At 36.1% G+C, this 15,090-nt stretch overlaps 1 protein-coding gene and 1 non-coding gene across 2 annotated transcripts in view; one reads left to right on the top strand and one right to left on the bottom strand.

Annotated features, from left to right (window-relative positions):
• Positions 1-15,090, top strand: part of MNAT1 (MNAT1 component of CDK activating kinase) — a 203,417-nt gene that overhangs the window by 38,585 nt on the left and 149,742 nt on the right. The gene's annotated exons all lie outside the window — the stretch shown is intronic.
• Positions 7,523-7,625, bottom strand: LOC116878143. Its single transcript, XR_004384776.1, has one exon. It is a non-coding gene; the product is annotated as a U6 spliceosomal RNA (small nuclear RNA).

The following is a 15,090-nucleotide window of genomic DNA, read 5'->3' as shown; positions in this document are numbered from 1 at the left end:
GGTTTTTTTTTTTTTTTCCAATGAAAATAAATAGGATTATATTATGGGGACAAATTGAACATTTCTAAATTTTTAAGACAAAATATGTATGTAATTTGAAGAAATGTTGACTTAGTGGGAGACCATTTGAGACTCTGTCTCCAGTCTTCCAGGATATACATTTTTCTCTGCCATTTGAGAGTACTTTGGTGGGAAAGAGTAAGAGCCTGCCTTGCATGCTTACATGAACTCTTTTTTTTTCCCCCCTTAAAGTGTTCTCTTTATTGAGCTGTGTTTAAATTGTGAGTATTGATACCTTTGTTTTTGCTGTGGTTTCTGGCTGGAATGTCATCCTTCTTTTGTACTTCAGAGCCATCGGATTTTTCAATTCTTGTGTCTTTTCAGCCTGTTTCCTGAGTCCTTTCCCCTTGGTAAACTGTGATACTGGCATTTGGTCCTTATTGGTCATTCCTTGCATTAAGTACTAGTTTTAATAGCTAATATATATTGAGAGTGTACTATGCCTGGTATAGTTCTAACATTTTTATCTGCATTAATGGGTATAAATCTTACTAGTTCTGTGAGTCTGGATCATCCATACCCCTCCCCATCAATCCCAGTCCCTGGAAGGTATTATTTTTCTTTTTCACAAGGAAATTGAGGCACAGTGAGGGTTAATAATTTGTCTAGGGTTGCAGGCCTAGCAAATGACTAAAGAAAAGGAGGCAGAATAGCTCCCAGAATCTGTGTACTTAACCGTGCCTTCCTTCTCAGTTGCACAAGGAGTGAATCTGTTATTTTACACTTAGACACAGATTTGTACTATTGTATTATGGGCGTGTCCTCTTGCCCTACTACCTAATATATACCTGAAGATAGTGATCAAATCTTATACTTCTTTATAATGTGACTTTATGTTTTAGGTAGAACCACTGCATATAATAACTGCCTAGTACATGTTTGTAGATAAGGGTCTGGTAGTGAATTCAGTTTGACCCTTAGACTTGGCATAGAGTAACATAAACCTTGTCAAATTGATCTAAGAGTTTTCATGTTAAGTAGTATCTGATGGTTTGTATATTCTAGTGCCACTGATAGCATTGTGAGATATCCTGGTTTGGGTGTGGTGGGGCTTAGCTAGATCTGGAGCATTTCATTAGTAGAAAGATAAGCTTAGGAATTAGGTGAGACGTATTTCTGGCCTGCTCTTAAATTATGACCTTTTGAAAAAAGATCTATTTATTTATTTGGGAGAGAGAGTGAGAGAGGTTCATGAGCCACTGAGTGAGTGAGTGAGAGGGCCGAGGGGTAGAGGGAGAGGGAAAGAATCCTCAAGTGCACTGCGCTGACTGAGGAGCCTGACACAGGGCTGGATAGCAAGACCCTGAGATCATGACCTGGGTCAAACTCAAGAGGCACCCAAGTGCCTAAAATTATAACCTTTGACAAGTCATTTGTTTTACCGCCTATAGAAATGGGAAAATCTAGTTTAGCCTTTATTTTTGAATCATGGTCTTTGTATAGACTTTTAAGCTTTCTGGAAGAAAAGTTGTATGCATTCAAAGTAGTATCATATTCTTATACTTTGTTTTAATAACTTACATATCGTTATGTTGGTACAAATGGAAAAGAATGTATTATCAGCATAGCTAATGCTTTTATTTTTAGTATGAGAAATTTAAGACTAAGAAACATAGTTTTTTTTTTTTTTAAGATTTTATTTATTTATTTGATAGGAAGAGACAGGGAGAGAGGGAGGCAGGAGTATGAAAGGGAGAATCAGGCTTCCCGCTGAGCAGGGAGCCTGACACGGGCTCTGTCCCAGGACCCTGGGATCTGACCTGAGCTGAGGGCAGACGCTTAATGACTGAGCCACCCAGGCACCCCAAGAAACAAAGTTCTTAAAAAAAAAAGTTCTTAACGAAATATCTTTTTCCTCTGTCATAGAACCTTATATATCACATCCCTATAATACAATATCGTATGTTACACTTGATGGAATTAAAGTTTTAAGTAAAGTCTGTACCATATATAAAGTTCGTAATTATAGGTGGTAGGGAAAAGTTACTGATAATCATCAGTTACATTGAAAGAAAATGTATGTATTCCTATTTGGAAAAAGAAAAATTAACAACCTTTGTAACAACTCAAGGTATCTAGAATTATCGAACTTAGAAGAAACCTTTAATATTTTATAAATGCATATTTATTTGACTTCCTCAAAATTCCCTGTATGATAAGAGACAGAGCTGGAACGGCAACCTAGGTTTTCTGATTGCCAGTGCAGATCTAATTATATCGTTGTGTCTTTGATAAGTGACTTTTATGTGGCTAGTCATAGCTTTACCTTTTTAAAGAAATAGATTCTAGAGTAAAGGAATTATCTTTGTAAGAAAACTAACTTTTATGTGGTAAATGCTGGATTTATCATTTAAGGAAATGCATTCTAGAATAAGAAAACATAAGTGGCTTAATCTTAGGGCATGTAGGTATTTTTCACATATGTCTCTCATTTGAATAACATTTTTGGGAGAGAGTTAATTTAGAGATTATTGCTTTTGCGGGTAAGGTAATTGAAGACAGTTTGTTTTTGAAAGGTCATTTAGGTAGTATATAATTTTAGATGCTTTTGTTTGTAAATAATAGGAAACTCAACTCAGATGATCTTAAAAATTTATTGACCTATTACTGAAAAGTACAGCTGTAGATAAGGCTTGATCCAGCTCAATAATGTAACCATTATTTTGTCTTCATTTTATATCTTGGCTTCTGTTTTCTCTTCACAGTGCCGTCTTTCTAAGTTTGCATCGAGGTAAACAAAATAGTTGCTTTCTCTTATAGGCTTAGAGGGAATGGCAGGAACCCAAAGAAAAAGAAAGTACTAATTTAAAAGGATACACGCACCCCTGTGTTTATTGCAGTATTATTTACAATAGCCAATTTGTGGAAGCAGCCCAAGTGCCCATAGATAGATGAATGGATAAAGAAGCAGCCGCCAGTGCACGTACACATGAATGTTACTCAGACATAAAACGGAATGAATCTTGGCATTTGCAACAACATGGATAGGGCTGGAGAGTATAATGCTGGATTATAAGCAAAGTTAGTCAGAGAAAGATAAATACTATATGATTTCACTTATATGAGGAATTTAAGAACCAAAACAAATGAACAAAGGAAAGAAAGAGAGAGAAACCAAAAAGCAGACTCTTAATTATAGAGAACAAACAGATGGTTACCAGAGAGGAGGTGGATAGGCGATGGTGCAGTATGTGAAGGGGATTAAGAGTACACTTGATGAACACTGGGTAATATATAGAATTGTTTAATCACTATATTGTACCCCTGAAACTAATATAACATTATATGTTAACTTTACTGGAATTAAAATTAAAAAGAAAAAAGGAATGATGGGGAAGTTTTTTTCCCCTGCTTTTTTCTCCTCATATCTCATAGGGGCATATTGGGTTGCTTGCTTATCTTCAACCAACCATACTGTTAAAGAGGAACACATTCACTGCTTGGGTTAAGCCAGTCAGTGATCACTTCTTGATTTAGGAGTGAGGTCAAACTCATCCAAATTGTGTGACTGGGAAATTCATAATTTTATTAGTTTATAATAGGAGAAGGTGTCCCTTTTTAACTGGAGAGGCAAACAAAAGATGCCCCTCCCCCGCCATTCCTGCAGCAAGCTAATGTTAGAATAAGAATCCAGGTTTTTCATTCTTTGTTGAAAATGATAAATGAATACATAAACTTGACCTTATACTAAGAATATATAACTTTAGTTTCTAAGTTTTTTTTTTATTGATGTGAAATTCATATTGTATAACATTAACCATTCTAAAGTGAGCAGTTCAGTGGCATTTTGTACATTTAAAAAGTTGTGCAACCACCACCTCTGTCTACTTCTGAAACATTTCATCACTATAAAAGAAAACCCTGTACCCATAAAGCAGTTACTCCCCATTTTCCCCTCATCCCCAGTACCTGGTAACCAATAATCTGTTTTTCGTCTCTATGGATTTACCTATTCTGGATACTTTATGTAAATGGGATCATATAATAGGCAACCTTTTGTGTCTGCCTCTTTTCATGTGGCATAATGGTTTCAGGGTTCATCCAAGTTGTAGCATTTATCAGTACTTCATTCTTTTTTATGGTTGGATAGTTCCATTGTATGTATATACCACAATTTGTTTCTCTGTTCATATGTTGGTGGACATCTGGCTTCTGTCCTCCTTTGTCAGTAGTGCTTCCACAAACATGATTCTGTATGCATTTGTTTGAGTACCTATTTTCAGTCCTTCTGAGTATATACCTAGGAGTGGAATTGCTAGGACATATGGTAATTCTATATTTAACTTTTTGAGGAACCATCAAAATGTTTCCACGGCATCTGAACCATTTTTCGTTCCTACCAGCAATGTATGAGGGTTCCAGTTTCTCTATATAGTGATTAAACAATTCTTATAATAGGAGAAGGTGCATCCTCAGCAATGCTTGTTACTGTTCTTTTCTTTTTTTTTTCTCTCTTCTTTTTGAATAGCCGTCCTAGTGGATATGAAGTGACATTGCATTGTCATTTTAATTTGCATTTCCCTGATGTCTGATGATGTCCAGAATCTTTTCATATTTTTGTTGGGCATTTGTTGTATATATCTGTTTTGGAGAAATTTTGTTCACATCTTTGTCCATTTTTTTTTTTTAAAGATTTTATTTATTTATTTGACAGAGAGAGATCACAAGTAGATGGAGAGGCAGGCAGAGAGAGAGAGAGAGAGAGGGAAGCAGGCTCCCTGCAGAGCAGAGAGCCCGATGCGGGACTCGATCCCAGGACCCTGAGATCATGACCTGAGCTGAAGGCAGCGGCTTAACCCACTGAGCCACCCAGGCGCCCCTCTTTGTCCATTTTTTAATTGGGTTGTTGAGCTATAATAGTTCTTTATATGTTCTGAATATTAGACACTTAGAAACTATATATATGATAAGCAGGTATTTTTCCCATTCTGTAGGTTGTCTTTTCACTTTTTTGATAATTTCTTTGATGCACTAAATTTTAAAAATTTTTAAAAAAGATTTTTAAAAAAAATGTATTTATTTGACAGACAGATCACAAGTAGGCAGAGAGGCAGGTGAGAGAGAGGAGGAAGCAGGCTCCCCACTGAGCAGAGAGCCTGATGCAGGGCTTGATCCCATGACCTGAGATCATGACCTGAGCCGAAGGCAGAGGCTTTAACCTACTGAGCTACCCAGCCTCCCCTAAATTTTTAAATTTTAACAAAGTCCAGTATATCTTATTTTTTCCTTTTGTTGTTCGTGCATTTGGTGTCGTATCTAAGAATCTGTTGCCAGATCCAAAGTCAGGAAGATTTTCTCCTAGATTTTCTTCTTAGAATTTTTCTTCCAAGAGTTTATTATATTTAGGTCATTGGTAATTTTTAGTTAATTTCTCTAGATAGTGTGAGGTAGCAGTCCAATTTCAGTCTTTTGCATGTAGATATAACTTTGATTTTTAAAATAATGAATTAATATTTTTAAGGTTGTAAATTTTTTACAAATATTTCTGTTACATACTTTGTAAGTGTACCATTACAATTTATAAAATTTATAATTTTTTATCTGTATAATTAGTTGTAATAGGTTAAGAATATTGCATAAGATAGCATATTACTCACTGGTGTTTTATGTAGAATGAGTAGTGAATTTTGCTTCACCTTAAGAACATTTCAGAAAGCTATTTTGTATTTTGTTATAAAAATAATACTTCATATTTGAAGATAAAAGGGGCATTGTTAATATATAGACTATCTTTGGAATTAATTTCAAAACAGCAATGAGCAAGTGTGAAGAAATAGGTGATTTTATCTTAAATTCTTGAAAATAAACAGTGGGGTTTTTTTGTTTGTTTTGTTTTGTTTTTTGCCTAGCTGTGGTATCTTTGAAAGAAACAAATCTTCAAAGTTTTGATAATGTAAACGTAGGCATCAGCCATAACCTTACTGAGGTTTTCTTCTTCATACTGAGTTCTAACTACTTAGATATTTCCATCCTTAGTTTAGGCCTTTTATGGAAAAAAAAAAAAGTCTAAATTCTGTTGGCTACATATATTTGAATAATTGGACAAATCACTAAGGTAGCTTTTATTAATGGAGTTAGATAACTTACCCTCTCCTAAAAACTCAAGAATACTTGTCAAAAGTAATGCTTATTTGTATTCAATATTAAAATTTTTTTTTCAGACAAACCGTAAGAGACTCTTAATCTCACAAAACAAACTGAAGGTTGCCGGGGGTAAGGGGGGTAGGGAGACTGTGGTGGGGTTATAGACATTGGGGAGGGTATGTGCTATGGTGAGTGCTGTGAAGTGTGTAAACCTGGCGATTCACAGACCTGTACCCCTGGGGCTAATAATACATTATATGTTAATAAAAAAATAAAAAAATTAATAAAAAAAAGAAAAAAATTTAAAGAAAAGAAAAAAATTTAAAGAAAAGAAAAAAAAATTTTTAGAGGTAATTGTTTTAATTTTACTTTTAACGGTTTTTGAGAAATACTTTCCCCATAAATCCTTGTTTTAGAAGATGCTCTTGGTGTCAGTGAAAATGGAAGAAATATGTACCAATTTTATAAAAATATGAGAATTCAGGATGTTGAAAATTGCTGGAAATTTAAATGATAAGTGGAGGGGTGCCTGGGTTGGTTAAGTGACTCCTGATTTCAGCTCAGGTCATGATCTCAGGGTTGTGAGATTGAGATTTGCATTGGGCTCTGTGCTGGGCATAGAGCCTGCTAAGATTATTTCTCCCTCTCTCTCTGTGCCTGCCTCTCCACTGCTAACATGGGCATGTGCATGCACTTTCTCTGTCTCTATCAAAAAAAAGGTAAGTGGAAAATATTATTGTGTCTGGACAGTTTAGGAATTATTTGGTCAGATGGAAAGAACTTGATAAATGTAGAGATACAGCTAACAATTGAGTATTTACTATGTGCCAGACACTGGTTTAAGTTCTTTTATATATAATAACTCATTTCATTAAGTTGATTATTGGGTGGCCATTTGGTTTTTAAAAGGCTTGAGTTTTTTCTTTATTAGTGAAATTAAAAATAATTGTCTCTACTATCCAAAAAGTAAAAATCGCTTACAAATTTAAAATATGATACGGGTTTTAGAACAATCTGAGGAATAGGTCTCAAGCTTGTCTGTTATTTATTAATTGAGTTTCTCTAGTGTTTATTGGATATTTAAAATGATTAATTGAAAATGTTAATAAATGTTGAACAAACACTGGTGTACTTTGCTTTTCAGAAACAAAAATGTTAACATTATTATTGCTTTATAGACAATTTTTTAGAGCAGTTTTACATTTACAACAAGAATTGAGAAGGCAGTACAGAGATTTCTTATATACCCATTATCAACATCATTTATCAGAACTTATATATATATATATTTTTTTTTTTAACCAAGGATGCACCTACATTGATACGTCATTATCATCCAGAGACCATAGTTTACTTTAGGATTCACTTTTTTTTTTTTTTTAATATGGATTGCTTCAAGAATTTGTGTGTCATCCTTGCATAGGGGCCATGCTAATCTTCTGTCTTTCCAATTTTAGTAGATGTGCTGCTGAAACGAGCACTAGGATTCACTCTTACTGTTGTACATTCTTTGGGTTTGGACAAAAGTATAGTGACATATATCCATCATTATAATACCATATAGAGTATTTTTACTGCTGTAAAAATCTTCTGTTCCCCTTTCTCCCCGCTGCCAGCCACAATCCCTGATCTTATTGTCTTGAATTTTGCTTATTTTAGAATGTCATATAGTTGGAATCATATACTGGGTAGGCTTTTCAGATTGACTTTTTTCAGTTAGTAACATGCATTTAATTCTTTTCATGGTTTGATAGCTCTTTTCTTTCTAGTACTGAATAATATTTTATCATCTGGATATACTACAGTTTATGTATCCATTCAGCTACTGAAGGACATCTGGGTAGCTTCCAGGTTTTGGCAATTACGAATAAAGCTGGTATTAACACCATGTGCAATTTTTTGTGTAGACATAAGTTTCTACCTCCTTTGGGGGTAAGTACCAAGGAGCATAATTGCTGTGTGGTAAGAGTATGCTTTATTTCCTTACTGACTTTCTGGATCTGTCCGTTTTTGACAGAAGAGTGTGAAAGTCTCAAATATAATTGTGAATCCATTTATTTCTCTTTGCAGTTTTGTCAGTTTTTGCCTCACATTTTGACACTTTGTTGTTAGGTGCGTTCACATTAAAGATTGTTGTCTTCTTAGAACATTGACCATATTATTATTATGTAATGCCTTGCTTTATTCCTGATAACTACTTACCCTGAAGTCTCCTGTGTCTGAAATTACTCCTGCTTTCTTTTGATTAGTGTTAGCACAGTATATTTTTCTCCATTTGTTTACTTTTAAAGTGTCTTTCTTTTTAAAGTGGGTTTCTTGTAGATAACATATAGTTTGGCCTTGTTTTTTTATCTACTCTGACAATCTCTTTTGTTTTTAATTTTAAAAAATTTATTTATTTTTTTACAGGTCCACAGTATTTTTAAAATTTAAATTCAGTTAATTAATATATAATTAATTAACATAATCATTAATTAACATATAATGTATTGTTTCAGAGGTAGAGTTCAGTGATTTATTCATCTTACATAATGCACAGAGCTCAGTATATCACGGGCCCTCCTTAATGTCCATTACCCAGTTATCCCATCCCCCACTCTCCCCCACCCCCAGCTACCCTTGGTTTGTTTCCTGTGATTGAGAGTCTTACGGTTTGTCTCCCTCTCTGATTTTGTTTTATTTTTCCCTTTTTTCCCCTATATATTATTTCTTAAAACCCACATATGAGTGATATCATATGATAGTCTTTCTCTGATTGACTTATTTTGCTTAGCGTTATATCCTTTAGTTCCATTCATGTCGTTGCAAATGGCAAGATTTCATATTTTTGATGGCTGAGTGGTATTCCATTACACACACACACACACACACACACACACACACACACACACATAGAGTTCTTTATTAATCTGTCAAAGGATATCTGGGCTCTTTCCATAGTTTGGCTATTGTGGACATTGCTGCTATAAACATTTGGGTGCACGTGCCCCTTCAGATCACTACGTTTGTGTCGTTGGGGTAGGGTAAATATCCAGTAGTGCAATTGTTGGGTTGTAGGTTAGCTCTATTTTCAACTTTTTGAGGAACCTCCATACTGTTTTCCAGAGTGGCTGCACCAGCTTGCATTTCTACCAACAGTGTAAGGGGTTTCCCCTTTCTCTGTATCCTCCCCAACATCTGTCGTTTCGTGACTTGTTAATTTTAGCCATTCTGACTGGTGTAAGGTGGTATCTTATTGAGGTTTTGATTTGTATTTCCCTGATGTTGAGTGACATTGAGCATTTTTTCATGTGTCTTTTGGTCATTTGGATGTCTTCTTTGCAGAAATGTCTGTTCATGTGTTCTGCCCATTTCTTGAGTGGATTATTTGTTCTTTGGGTGTTGAGTTTGATAAGTTCTTTATAGATCTTGATATTAGCCCATTATCTGATGTGTCATTTGCAAATATCTTCTCCTATTCTGTCAACTGTCTTGGTTTTGTCAACTGTTTCCTTTGCTGTGCAAAAGCTTTTTATCTTGAAGTCCCAGTAGTTCATTTTTTTGCCTTTGTTTTCCTTGTCTTTGGAGAAGTGTCTAGCCAGAAATTGCTCTAGCTGAGGTCACAGAGGTTGATGCCTGTGTTTTCCTCTAGGATTTTGATAGATTCCTGTCTCACATTTAGGTCTTTCATCCATTTTGAGTCTGTTTTTATGTATAAGGAAATGGTCCAGTTTCTTTCTTCTGCATGTGACTGTCCAGTTTCCCCAATACCATTTGTTGAAGAGACTGTCTTTTTTTCCACTGGATAACCTTTCCTGCTTTGTTAAAGATTAGTTGACCATGGAGTTGAGGGTCCATTTCTGGGTTCTCTCTTCTGTTCCATTGATCTGTGTGTCTGTTTTTGTGCCTGTACCATACTGTCTTGGTGGTCAAGCTTTGTAATAGGGCTTGATGTCCAGAATTCTGATGCCACAAGTTTTGGTTTTCTTTTTTAACATTCCTTTGGCTATTCACGGTCTTTTCTTGTTCCATACACATTTTAGGATTATTTGTTCCAGCTCTGTGAAAAAAGTTGATGGTATTTTGATAGGGATTGCATTGAATGTGTAGATTGCTCTAGGTAGCATGAACATTTAAATGGTATTTGTTCTTCAATTCATGAGCATGGAACGTTTTTCTATTTCTTTGTGTCTTCCTCCATTTCTCTCATGAGTGTTTTGCCTCTTTGGTTAGGTTTATGCCTAGGTATGTTATGGTTTTATGTGTAATTGTAAGTGGGATTGACTCCTTAATTTCTCTTTCTTCTGTCTCATTGTTAGTGTATAGAAATGCAACTGACGTCTGTGCATTGATTTTGTACCCTGTGGCATCAGTTTTTTTTTTTTTTAGGTTTTTTTTTTAAAGATTTTTATTTGTTTATTTGACAGAGATCACAAGTAGGCAAAGAGGCAGGTAGAGAGAGAGGAAGGGAAGCAGGCTTCCTGCTGAGCAGAGAGCCAGATGTGGGGCTTGATCCCAGTACCTTGGGATCATGACCTGAGCTGAAGGCCGAGGCTTTAACCCACTGATGTATGCAGATGTGCTTGTGAAATGAGATCTGCAGCTTCTGTCATAGGCACTAAGAGCTGTGTAGGTGGGGTGTGCAATTTTAACAAGGTACAACTCAGGTTTCTGTAGGGACTGGTGTGCCACTATGGCCATCAGAACGGAGGACCCATAAAGCTGGTTGGGAGATGTTGTGATGGCAAGGTTTGCACAGGTCTTCTGGGGGAGGAACCCAGAGTACTTGGAATGATGGAAGCATGACTGGAAAGGGCCATCTGCTGAAGCATGAGAGGGTTGGTCTTGGTGTAATCAAGTTATGTAGTGAGTGTTGGCCCACTTGTTCCTGTAGGTGGTTGTGTGTTTATGCTTAGGGGCAGTGGAGGGAAAAGGTGCTTGATAGCTCCTTTGTTCCTGGCTGGGGTCTTCCTGTGATCCCTACCCCCCCAGGATACCTCTGAGATGAGTAAATAGCTCTCCCTCCTGTATGCCACCCCCCTTTTTTTTTTTTTTTTTTTTTTAAGATTTTGTTTATTTGACAGAGATCACAAGTAGGCAGAGAGGCAGGCAGACAGAGAGGGGGAAGCAGGCTCCCCTCTGCGCAGAGAGCCCGATGCGGAGCTCGATCCCAGAACCCTGAGATCATGACCTGAGCCGAAGGCAGAGGCTTAACCCACTGAGCCACCCAGGCACGCCCATGCTACCCATTTTTCAAACTGCTGATTCTATACCATATCTCCATGAGCTCTTTGTTGTGCTGTCTTTTTCAGGGTGGCAACTCAATTTGCTGTTCCCTCTGGTCTGTCCCAGAACCAAGCTTGCTAATTTTTGAAATTTCAGGTTTTAAGTCCCTGTGATTTTAAGAACTCAGTTGGGGCACCTGGCTGGCTCAGTTGGAAGAACATGAGACTCCTGATCTTGGGGTCTTGAGTTTGAGGCCCATGTTGGGTATACAGACTACTAAAAGAAATAAATAAAACTTAAAAATAGAAAAGGACATATGAAAGTTGGCTCCTGTTGTTTTCAAAACCAAATATTACGGGACTTTGTCTTCCTGGTGCAGGTTCCCTGATGTGACAGTCTGTTTCTCACTTTTCTTTCTGTGGGCAGCGCCTTCCAACCCCAGATGTCAGTAGTCATTTTGGCTCCCCATCATGTCTCTGTCCTTCCTATCCTCTTTGCTGTGGCCTCTTCTCTACCTTTAGTTGTGGAGTTTGTTCTGCCAGTCTTAGGGTTGTTTTCTGGATTATTTATGTTGATATGAGTGTTACTTAGTTGTATTCATGGGAAGAGGTGACCTTAGGGTCCTCTTACTCCACCATCTTCCCAGCCTCTGCCTGTTGTGGTTCTGAATGAGTATTTTATGTGATTCCATTTTCTCTTCCTTAGCATATCAGTTTTACTTTTTTTTTTTTTTTAACTTTTGATAGTAGCTGCCCTAGAGTTTGCAATAATCCAAATCTGCTTTCACATAACACTATACTACTGGACAGTAGTGTGAGAGTCTTGTAATAACAAAATAATTCCAGTTTTTTCATATTATTGCTATTGTTCATTACACTTATATATAATCATACATTGACACATATATATGTGTATGTACATAATGTATATATGTAAGCTTACATATCAAATATGTTGTTGCTGTTTTTATTTTGAACTAAATATTATTTGTTAGATTAAGAATAATGAAGTTACTATTTTACCTTGTTTTATTTCTTCTTGAGTGCTCTTCTTTTACTTACGTAGATCTGAGTTTCTGACCCATTATTTTTCTTCCTCTAAAGCACTTTTTTTTTTAAGATTTTATTTATTTATTTGATAGAGATTATAAGTAGGCAGAGAGGCAGGCAGAGAGAGAGAGGAGGAAGCAGGCTCCCTGATGAGCAGAGAGCCCAATACGGGACTCTATCCCACGACCATGGGATCATGACCTGAGCCAAAGGCAGAGCCTTTAACTCACTGAGCCACCCAGGCGCCCAAGTTGAATGTAATTCTTATCTTTGTTCTTTTATAAGTGAGGTGTTTTTTCCTCCTCTGTCTTTCATCATTTTTTTCTTTGTCTCTAATTTTCTGTAATTTGGTAATGATCTGCCTGGAGTTTTTTTGTTTTGTTTTGTTTTTTTTTTTGGTATTTATCTTCCTTGGTGTTCTCTGAGCTTTTTGGATCTATGGTTTGGTGTCTATTGTTAATACAGTAGAAATTTTCAGTTGTTTCAAATATTTCTTTGCCTTTTTTCTCCTTGTGCTATTCCAGTTGCACATATCTTACACTTTTTGTAATTCTGTAGTCCTTGGATATTCTCTTCGTTCAGTCTTTTTCTCTGGTTTTCAGTTTTCGAGGATTCTTTTCGTATATTTTTTTGCTCAAGGATTATTTCCTCAGCTGTGTCCAGTCTACTAATAAGGCCATCAGAATCATTCTGCATCCCTGTTTACATTGCTCACCTGTTCTTGCATCTTGTCTACTTCATTTGTTAGAACCCTTAACATATTAGTTATAGTTGCCTTATGTTTCTAGTTTGATAGTTCTAGCACCCCTGTCATGTCTGTTCTGAATTTGCTCTGTGTCTTCCAGTTGTGTTCTTTCGCCTTTTGGTATGGCTTGTAAGTTTTTCTTGATAGCTAGATGTGATATATAGTGTAAAAGGAATCTTTCTAAGTAGGCTTTTAGTAATGTTGTGGTGAGGTATTGTGGGGAGGGCAGTGGTCTATATTGTGATTGGATTTCAGGATTTTAGTGAGCCTGTGCTTCTGGACTGTGCAGTTCACAAGTGTCTCAAAGTGGTTTTTTCTCCCTCCTAGTTAGGTGTACTCGATGGCTAGAATTGGCTACCTTCTCCCAGTTTAGTTAGGCTCTGATAATACCTCAACTGGTTAGGCTTTGGTTAAGTAATTTCACCTGAGAGCTGGCCTTATTGAGAAGACTAGAGTGCACTGGTGTATTTCAAAGTGGTTCATTTCTATACCTCCCTCTTCACAATCAAGTTGTCATTGTATTTCTTGATAAATAAAGCTTTATTGATCACATATGACTTGGTTCTCATTTTGGTCTCAGTACCTTAATTACTAAGGACTCCCTGAGAGCTTTTATTTATAAATATCATATGTTATTATTTACCATATTGGACATTAAAATTGAGAAAATTTGAAAATATTTACTCATCAAAAATTATGAACATATTACCTATTAATATAAATCTTTTTTAAAGTACATTTTCTAAAACAAAAATTTTGGGATAGCATTTTTTACATTTTTGCAAATTCCTTTAAGGTTAAGAGAAAACAGCTAGATTGTGATATTTACTTCTGTAGTGATCTATATTGTTACATGTTATTTCCGTTGAAATACATGGAGATGATATGGCCTCCCATAGATGTATAGTTGGAAAATGGAGGAACCTGTTGATAGCTTTTCAGATAATATTAATATTCTTTGGCCTACTTAGGTAAATTTTTAATTAGTTCCTTTGAATCATTGTGAAAGTAAAGGGCATGTCTTACTTAGTGTAGGACCTGCTTTTCTGGATATTCGTAGTACTGACTGAATTTGCCCTTAGCTTTCCCAAGGTAGACTTAAAGTTATGGTCCCTATAAAGATAGTTCCTGGTTTGGTATACTAGTTCGTTTTCTTTAAATTCTCTAAAGCTCTGAATGTTCCTGGTGGTCATGTTGTGTTCCTTTACTATTAATATAATTGTTCATCAGGTCTCCCAATGTACAGTATTATTTCTTAGGCCCTTCATAAAGTTAGCTAGAGGACTTTGCTTTTAATTTCTAACTGACCTTCACTCTGTTTCGTCAACAGATTTGAAGGGGCATTGAGTCTCTGCAAAACTTGGATCTCAGCATCCAATACTATAACCTCCACACACGTTTTGGCTATTCTAGGTCAAAACTGTTCATCAGTGGCAACAGGAATGGGTTCAGAAGAGTAAAGTCCACATATTTTATGAAATACTCCTCTCAGGATAGGGCATTTGGAACAGTCATTGGCTTGGAGCATTTGGAGTGTGATGTGTTAATGCTTGCTGGCCTAGAGTGTGCAGTATAATTTGTTGAGCTATTGCTTATTGGCTGAGAGCTTATAATAGTATTCAGAGTATATCTTTATTATAGAATTTTATTTTTTCTTTCTATTTCGATCACTATATTATGAACCCTTATGCACAAAGTTTGTGTTATTTTCTTTGTATCCTTAATAGAGTGGAAGATACTGGTTTTGGATATATTGAGTTTGAGGTAACTTTTTTCTAAATAAAAAAATGTACCCGTGGGATATCAAAGAGGAATTGTTCAGTAGGCAGTGTCTAATAGGAACTCAGGAGAGATATTTGGGCTGGAGGTAGACACTGGGGATTGTTACTTAGGTTATTGTAAAAGTTTTGAGTAAGGATAAGATTGAAAGAGAAAATGTGGAATGTG

Source organism: Lontra canadensis, unplaced genomic scaffold, assembly GCF_010015895.1.
Source record: "Lontra canadensis isolate GAN:19392208 unplaced genomic scaffold, GSC_riverotter_1.0 scaffold55, whole genome shotgun sequence".
NCBI classification, from domain to species: domain Eukaryota; kingdom Metazoa; phylum Chordata; class Mammalia; order Carnivora; family Mustelidae; genus Lontra; species Lontra canadensis.
This window is presented reverse-complemented; position numbering and strand designations above follow the sequence as displayed.